The sequence below is a fragment of the Octopus bimaculoides genome, chromosome 14, assembly GCF_046866305.1.
Source record: "Octopus bimaculoides isolate indiv1 chromosome 14, ASM4686630v1, whole genome shotgun sequence".
Classification (NCBI taxonomy): Eukaryota; Metazoa; Mollusca; class Cephalopoda; order Octopoda; family Octopodidae; genus Octopus; species Octopus bimaculoides.
The window spans coordinates 6,955,735-6,965,628 of NC_142941.1; the positions used below are offsets into that span (position 1 = coordinate 6,955,735).

General features: G+C 38.1%; 1 protein-coding gene across 1 annotated transcript in view; it reads left to right on the forward strand.

Moving 5' to 3' along the window:
- The first annotated feature begins 5,837 nt into the window (after positions 1-5,837).
- Positions 5,838-9,894, forward strand: part of LOC106873406 (uncharacterized) — a 15,690-nt gene continuing 11,633 nt past the window's right edge. Inside the window, exon 1 of the mRNA XM_052972650.2 lies at positions 5,838-6,533. The gene's annotated coding sequence lies outside the window, so the exon portion shown is untranslated. The remainder of the gene's footprint in view (positions 6,534-9,894) is intronic.

Sequence of the window (9,894 nt, forward strand, 5' to 3'; positions counted from 1 at the left end):
TGCAGCTGGCTTCAATTATACCAATGCACTCACAACAGCAAAAGATTGTAAATATATGTCGGCCGAGTTATAAACAATAGAGCTTTGTGTCTTATCCATTGTTGTCTCTTCTTGTCTTTTCTCTTCCTCTCATTGTTTCTCTCCTCCTCCTCCTCACTTGTTGGGTAAGAGAAGAGACAGAATTATACACAAACATGACCTACATACGTGTGTGTGTGTTATACTCACATACACAAGGTTATTATAAAGTCCTTGTTCAATTTTTAAGGTTTCATAAATTTAGTTCTACATGCAATAGAATATAAACCCTTTAGCTTTTAATCCAGCAATATCCAGCCCCTGTATTCCACCTGTTTTATGTTAATACTGATTTCAATATGATCTACACCACCTGAAAGACATTTGTTGAAAATTTCATCAAAATACCCATTTTTTTTTTCTGAAAGTTATAAGGAAACAAAGTCGATTTGCGTAAATTATCCTAAACTCCTTTACCTATCTCTAAAAAACTTTTTCATAACAAATTTCCATATAATCGTAATGTACACCAACTGAAAGCTACTTGTAGAAAATTTCATTAAAAAAAAAAAATGTGAATTTTTCTGAAAGTTATAAGGAAACAAGAGTCGGGTGGGGGCACACTTGTGTAGGTATGCCCTCCATAAGGTTATCTACGTTAACATAAAGCTTCAGACTTCCAAAGAGACGGAAATTTTGGAGTGTTGTCGTCACCCATGAGAGGTTATTTTAAACACATGCACACTAGATCACGCATGGACGACCTTTATCAAGAAGTGGGCCACATGGCTCCTCACCAGACAGACTGTACTACTAAAAAAAATTCAAGTTAATTTTTCATTTAAGCACGCCATTCAAAAAGTCCCACAGGTAGAAGTTTGCTCATGACTCTACTAGAAAAGCCACGGATCCACGTTTTTGTCACATTAACTTACTGTCTTCAAGCAAAATAAAAATAGATAAATAATAATGTAAACAAGGTGGACGATATGACTTCAGTTGGGTAAAACCTTCAGTGTCACCTTAAATTTTTTTTTTCTTTTTCTTTCGTCACAGTCACCCAGTTTCTTACTCTATTCATTCTCCATGACAGGCTGTGTGAGTACTAGAAAGAGCAGGCGATCTCTAACCACATAGAACAAATTGATTGAAAATGTAACGTTAATTGATGGTTAATGAGTCGATAGATGTGAGCTAAGAATATAAGTTTAGCAGGTGGTTGTTGGTAGCTGGTGGTTGATTGTAGCTAGAGTGAATTAAAAGCTTACAGTTACGTGGTTGATGGTAGCTAGGAGTAAAAAAAAAAATATTGTTAAACGGCTGTTGGGAGTGAGGTAAATCGAACCAGCGAGACCTATTATTAACTGGTGAGTCATTGGTGAACAGTGAAATAAGCGAGGTTTATGTTTTGTGTTGAGGAATAAGCTTAATTTATAATAATTTACAGGTGTATGCTGTCTGTCCAGTTAATATGGCTATGTATGCAATATCCTTGGTTGTTACAGTAGTAAGTATCCCTGTCTGTCATGCAAGAGAGTGGGGTTCAATTCCCTGCTGGGGGGAGGGGCTCTTTTGTATATGTGTGTGTGTGTGTGTATACACACGAATACACATTGATGATATATATATAAAATTACTACACGTGTGAATGTGTTACGAGTACTAACAATGCAATAAAATTACAGCTTATTTCTAGTAGGTCGAGCAATCTGCTAGAAATATCAGCTAAATTTCTCTCTCTTTCACTGTCTTTAAAAAATGGAAGGACACGTTAGGCATTGTGGCCCTGAAACATTTTTGAGCGTAAGTATGCTTTAATGTGGTTGACCTGGGGCTAAACAACGATTTCCTAGTTCCTCCTTTCGATCACTGAAGCCTTAGTTAATCTGATGACACTTCTATGAAATGAATTTTTTTTTATTTGTATTCTGTTCCGTGTTGAGCTGAATAGTGGTAGTTCCTTAGTTGTCTCCCCTACTTCTTGAAGTCTGAGACGAACCATCAGAGATCGAATAGACAGACTGCTTCACACTATTAAATTTCATCTTTTAGAAGTCAATAAAAAAGAAAAGAAAAGTGGTGTAACTACAGATGTATGCGTCCAGAGACTTTGTTTCTTTATAACTTTCTAAACAATATCTATTTTTCAATGAAATTTTCCAGATATTACATGGTGTAAATAGATTAAGACTATATCGGAATTTGTTGAGAAAAAAAAAAAAAAATTCCGTGTAATATAATTCACACACTACGATTTGTTACCCCTATAACTTTCTGAAAACCGGTATTTTTTCAATAAAATTTTCTGCAAATACATTTCAAAAGGTGTAGACAACGATTATATCGGAATTTGATGTAAAAAAAGAAAAGAAAAGATGAATAAAAATTGGGGAATTTGGAGTCAGGGAATTCACACACCTCGGTCTTGTTTCCTCATACATTCTGATAAGGTATGTTAATTATCCACCCCGCTTCCTTTTTTCATACCAGATTCCGATACAGTCGTAATCTACCCCATCTGAATGGTATTCATCTTTTCCTTCACATGTTTTAGTCATTAGATTGCGGCCGAGCTGGGGCACCGCCTTGAAGAAAGAAAAGAAAAGAACATATCAATATATAGTTTGAGGCTGGACGGAATTGTAACAACCTCGACCGACATTCATTTCGGATTTTTGCGTTCTGAGTTCAAATTTTGCCATCGCCTACTTGGATGTGTTATGTTTAATCAGTCACCTGCTTTAACACTAAATGATGGATTAAGTCTACCTGGTGTTAAACTAGCTAACGAATCCGCTAAAGGAGCATTAGGTACTAGGTGGAGATTTAACATCAGCACCTCGTACCTTGGAGGCTTTTAGTGGAGTCCACACTGCTAGAGCATTCGAGAGCCAGGTCTCCAGTTTGAGGATATCGTCCTATTACCTCTCACCATATTTACAGGTATATATTGTTACATATATGTTGTTATATATATGTAACAAATGAAGGACATCACACCAACTTAAGTACCTTATTCAACTGAATCTCTCTCTCTCTCTCTCACACACACACATAATATAATTATATATATATATGTATCGTCAGTTTGCTCTTCTTTTTGAACTATATCACCCTCTGTGTTCCCAATCTTTGCTCCCAAATACAGGAAGTCCTCAACCAACTCTAGTGGCTTCCCGCCTACATTCATAATCTTCTCTGGCTTCTTGATGCTCTCTACCTAATACTTCGTCTTATTCATTTTCAGTCCCGCACTCATCGACACAGTCTCAACCTCCTGCACCAACTCCTCTGCCTCTCTCACTGTGTTTGTCACCAGAACTATGTTGTCAGTACATCCAGCATCTGGTATCTTTTTGGCCTTAACCCTTCTGCTATGAGCCGGCACTACAGTAAAGCCAGAGTCCTGATGTTTCTCCAGCGCAAGGTGCATACAATAGGCCATTGGGAACACGGAGAGTGATATAGTTGAGATGAAGAGCAAAGCCTGGGTGACATGTCACAGTTTGAGATCTGCATGGAAGTCGGACCTTCGTAAAGACCTGAAGATCCGTCTCTTCGTTGCACCAGTGGAGCCTGTGCTGTTGTATGGGTCTGAGACTTGGACACTGACCAAGAAACTCACTCAGATGGTGGATGGGTGCTACACAAGAATGCTGAGGATGGCTCTGAACATTACTCAATATAAACTGAGGATCAAGAACTTAGAGCTGTACGAGAGCTTCCCAAAAGTTAGCTCGAAAATAACAGAGGAAACTGAGGTTAGCTGGATATGCTCACCGTCAGTCAGAGTTGATACTGCACTCAGTGCTCCTGTGAGAGCCCCTACACGAACACACTAGAAGAGGGTGAGCGAAGATGACATATGTTGATGCCCTAAGGACAGACACTGGTCTTTAGGAGACACAGGACATGGCAGCTTCAAACAGGGCCCGATGAAAGGCGTGTTTCAGGACTCTGTTCCCACAACCCTCCCAAGAGTAAGTGGGCGAAGAAGATGTGATGAAAAGCACCAGAGCAATGGTTGAGGGTCCTTCCTAGTAAAATAGAAATCCAAGGGGATCATACGCTAGCATAGCTAGAGTGTGTGCCGCACCTTTAAAAATGCCGCCCGGGATGCCTCCACCTCCAGTTACAATAGTGGGCCCATAGGTAAAAAATTGTTAAGAAACACTGCACTAGAGTGTTGGACAGAATGCCATGAGGTATTTAGTTAAGAATTTGGAATTCAAGTCCCGCTGGCGTCAACTTTCCGTTCGTCCTTCCGGAATAAATTAAAGTACAATCAATCTTCGCTTAAGGTCATTGACAGTTTCTTGAGACGTGCGACATAAAATGAAACGACGTAAAGCGAAACTAATTTTACAAAATGTTCAACGAAAGAAACCAGTGTTGCAGTGGTGGTGAACAAACACAAAGACACACATACATAGACATAGACATATATATGAAGGTCGCAAATCCACTCACAAGGCTTTGTTCGGGCCGAGGCTATAGTAGAACACACTTGCCCAAGGTATCACACAGTGGGACTGAACCCAGAACCATGCTTCTGAACCATACAGCCAAACCTGCGCCTGTTAGTTGAATTAACACGAAATATATTTTTATCGTAATGTTTTTGTTTTTTCTTTGTGGGTCTGTTCTTCCTCTACAACTTTTGTTTAGCGTTTTTGAAGTTTGGATAAATTTTATCTCATTTCAGACAGAGACAATGGAATGTCAAGTAGCAAAAAAAAAAAAAAAACGGAAAAAACCCCCAAATTTATCTAACAACCCTATATCTTAGCCGATGTTAGTAAAACAAAAGATATTTAAAAAAAAACAAAAACAATGACAAGTATTAATCCATCATTTTTCGTTCATTTGTTAGCTTACATTTTGATGAATTGCAAACGCAACAAGTTACAAAAGAAAGGAAAGCAAACTAAAAATCATTTTGAATGGTGTTCACTTGGCGAAATTTTATTTTCGTTTTATATTGTTTCATATCGACATCAAACGAAATGCTGTTAAATGAGGATTGCTTGTATTAATTTATTTTGAATTAATTGACTGTAACTAATTTCTCAATCTGAGAAATGCCAGACAACCCCAACTTTCCACCGTTCCCAAAATATTAGGGCAAACTTGTTGTTGCTCGCAGGCGTTGAAGTAGGTCTGTGACCAGGTCGCAGTTGGTGCGACGAAAATTTGACACCAAATAAATGTTTAAGTGAAGCTAACAGTATTTGTGTATTATTGAAGGGCTGATAAGGCGGCGAGCTGGCAGAAACGTTAGCACGCCGGGCGAAATGCTGAGCGGTATTTCGTTTGTTTTAACGTTCTGAGTTCAAATTCCGCCGAGGTCGACTTTGCCTTTCATCCTTTCGGGATCGATAAATTAAGTACCAGTATGCGTACTTGGGTCGATTTAATCGACTGCCCCTCCCCAAAAATTTCGGTCCTTGTGCTTAGAGTAGAAAAGATTATTGAATGGCTGATATGTCTTCCACTCTGTAATTGTTTCAGTGTCGACACACGTTCTCGGAACAAATCACTTGCTAGACAAATACATCTCCCAAATAAAGTTTGCTTTCATCGTGGTGATAGGCAAGTTTCAGAAGTTCGAAACCACCTTTTATATTAAAAGTGGCAACTTGTCGGCATTTTCTATTTTCAATCCGCACAGTCCCCGCAACCCTTAAAAGAAACTGTGCAGTGTACCATTCTCAAAATTTCACTATGCTAGAAATCGAAATTAGACCTTTGCGTTCTGAGTTCAAATCCCGTTAAGATCAACGTCGCTTTTTATCTTCTGGGGTCGAGAGTCAGTCAAAGTTTGAGGATGGCTTTAATTAGCTAACCACTTCTCCTTTATATCATGATGCCTGTTATTTAAAAGTCGACATGTTCGCTGTATTGGCAGAGTCGTTACAGCATCGGGCAAAAATGCGTTGCCGTATTTGAACCAGTTCTTTATGTTACGAGTTTAAATCTCCCTATGATCAGTTTTTATCCTTTATTCTTTCGAGCTCAACAAGATTAATTAAGTAATGGAGAATCGATGTAAACAACTTAACTATCCCTCTGCTTAAAATTGCAGGACATCGTGATTGTGTTAGAATCAATTCTTTTATAAGAGATAGAAAACGAAAAAGATTTTTACGAAACTACGCAAGTATTCTCCAAGTTATATATCAATCATTAAAAGCTGATAACTCAATTAAATTTGCATTCGATTAGTTTCCACTTTTGTACTTGCTGACTGATAGCTCGATTAGTTGGTACTTTCGCAGCTGCTGACTGATGGCTCGATTAGTTTCTACTTTCGTATTTACCGAACTGATGGCTCGATTAATTGGTACTTTTTTCTGTTTGCCAGAAAAAAGTGACAGGTTCTTGATAAACTTCGTTCCTTCCTTCGGGACAATTAAGCAAACATTCTTTCATTTATACTCTGGAAAATCGCCGTTCCGTAGACATGATATGGACGAATCAGCAGCGGAATCGTCACGAGAAGGACATGGAATAAGGTTAGTAATTTCACTTGTCGCTTTTGTCTACCCTAAAATCGAGCAGACCTCGGCTTCAGAAACCGTGTCATCTCATGTACTCTTTGACATGTGTGTACATGTGATTGTTTGTTATTTGTTGTGATTGTTATTCTAGCCCCGGGACAAGTCTGATCGAGCAGGCTAGGCTTTCCAGACTTGACCATCCCAAACTTTTTGCATATCTTAAACGGATAGGATATAAATTTTAAGGGAGATTTTGCTGTTATTTTTTAGGGATGTTACTGTTTATGTATCGTTCCCGCTGTGTGTGTGTGTGTGTATATGTATATATATATATATATATATATATATATATATATATATATATATATATATATATATATATATATATATATAACTTCACCATTTTGGTACTAACCTATGCCCCTGATCGTATAATACGAACTTGTTTAAATTTTTTATAAGTTAAATCCTTAACAATAACAAAGCAGTTTTATTAAATTCTTGATTATTTTCAAAATTATTGGAAACAAAAGCAATGTATTCCAACAGAATTGTGGTAACAAAGGGAAATGACAGACGGTAGAGTACCGATCAAATTTGCTTTCAAGTACTTATTACTCTTTTATATTGTGAGTTCAAATCCTAACGAAATGAAAAAAAAAAAAAACCCAAAAGAACAGCAATCTTTCGGAATTGTTATCCCACATAAGTTGGAAATTTTCCCTTTTTTGTTGGAATTTTTCCGTCTTTTTTTTTTTGTTGGAACTTTTCCCATTTTATTTTTCTACTGCATATTTCAACACAATTGGGGGAAACCTTAAAAAAGAAATTAATAAAGAAAGTAATCCGTTCTTTTTGTTAGTGCGTCGGACAAAATGCTTAGCGGCATTTCATTTGACTGTACGTTCTGATTTCAAATTCCGCCGAGGTCAACTTTGGTTTTCAACCTTTCGAGGTCGATAAAATCAGTACCAGTTGGAATACTATAGTTGATGTGATCGACTAAGCCCTTCCCCAAAATTTCAGGTCTTGTGCCAAAATTAGAATTATTATGCGAGCTGGCAGAATCGTAACCAGGCCGGACGAAACGCTTGGCGACATTTCCTCCGCTGTCGAGATCGACTTTACCTTTCATCCTTTCGAGATCGATTAAGTAATGTACTAATTAAGCACTGGGGTCAGTGTAATCAACTAACCCCTACTCCTACCTCTAAAGTTCCAGGGTTTGTGCCAAAATTTGAAATCATCGTTATTATACACTTTTGTGTATAACTTTCACTTTTCAAATTAGTGTCATTATAGAAAGTGAAAGAACCTTATATACCATTGCTTTTATTGCTCAATATACTGGCCGAGGACACTTGTATCATTTTGCTCATAGGTATTGTCAAGAGGTGAGTTGGTACAAGGCGGCGACCTCAAATTGATATGGCTGAAACATTAGAAAGAGGGGTGGGCCAAAAATTCATAAGGCTAAATCTATACTCTTTTACTTGTTTCAGTCTTTTGACTGTGGTCATGCTGGAGCACCGCCTTTAGTCGAGCAAATCAACCCCAGGACTTATTCTTTGGAAGCCTAGTACTTATTCTATCGGTCTCTTTTGCCTTTTTTTTTTTTATTATAAGACACAAATGACTTCTTGTATTCATATTTCTGGTACTTTGGCGGCACTTTTGGAATAGCTGTCCCAGAAACGGAATTTATCTATTTTGGTCTTGATTTTCTTTTTTTTTTTGTATGATACACATTTCAAATTTTGGCACAAAACCTGGAACTTTAGAAGTATTAGTAGGGGCTAGTTGATTACACTGACCCCAGTGCTCAATTAGTACATTACTTAATCGATTTCGAAAGGATGAAAGGCAAAGTCGATCTTGACAGTGGAGAAAATGTCGCTAAGCATTTCGTCCGGCCTGGTTACGATTCTGCTAGCTCACATAATAATTCTAATTTTGGCACAAGACCTGAAAGTTTGGGGAAGGGCTTAGTCGATCACATCAACTCCAGTATTCAACCGGTACTGATTTTATCGACCTTGAAAGGTTGAAAACCAAAGTTGACCTTCTAACTTCCTACACCGGGATCCTTGGACCTTACATACATACAAGCGAACAAAATGGAATCCCTTAGTGGGACTCTAGTTTAAGTTTCAGGTTTTGAGGAGCAAGAACCATTTTTTAGTCACTATTGTTGTACCTGTTAAGGTCCTATCTATGGATTAATTGACGTGTCATGGAATTGGGTCTGGAAGAGGGTCACTCAAGGACATCCCAATGAACCCAGAGCAGATGATGCCCTTCAGTTTTTTTAGCTGCTCATCTAAGAGAAGGTAACTCCATACAATTCCTACATCCTGATAACTACCTGGCTTGTGATATTTGTTGCACCAGACCAATAAGAAATTTGAAGGATGAGAGAATAGGACCGGTTCTGTACAAACCATACTCATTATACACATTGTGCAGGTTGTTTCAGTAAACTAAGACACCAACACCATGTTCAGCTGTGTCTCGCTAAACCCTCATTTGTTGAAGCAACGAAAGAGCCCAACAGTAACTCATTATCGCTATTGTAATCATTATTTATGTCCATTTTCTCATGCCTGCATGGGTTGGACAAGTCTTCTTCAGTACAACATCCCTGCCACTTGTTGTGGTCATTTGTCTTCTTCTCCGTGTGGTTCCTGAGATCAGCTTTCACCACTTCTTTCCAAGTCTTCCCTAGTCTTTTCTTCTTCCACAATTTTCTTCCATTTGAATCAGTAAGCACTTCTTTAACCAACTGCCATCCTCCATACCAGCTTAGTCTTCTCTGTGGCACAACACCTTCTGATTCATCTCATACTCAATATTTCTCTCATTGTAACTGTTCTCCACCATTCACACACATAAGCAATTCACATTCAGCGCGACATACCTAACTTGTTTCTTTCTGGCTTTCACACATCCTCTCCATTCAGTGCCAATGATTCACTACCAATCAGCATCCTGCCTCACACCTAAGTATCACTCAACCTACCCTTCACTCAAAAAAAAAAACCCCAAAAAAAACCACCTTTGTTGCAAGTAAGAAGTGAAAGCTTCCTAACATTTTCTCATCCCATCCTGTTCTTTACTCTGGTTACTATAGTTAGGGAATACGTTCCTTCACCCTTAATTAAGTCGCCTATCCACTGCATCTATTGTACACCCATAGTTTACATTTGAATACACTGTCTGTATGAATTTCTTAGCTTTTTATTCGTGCTTTTGTTCATTATGTTCGGCTGACTGTCTGCAGCACCTTTTCTTATTATACAAGATGCCATCCTAAACGTTTCCTATTTCTTATCGTAGTCTATGTGTTCTTAGTTTATAGTTACCACTCCTAGGTCAT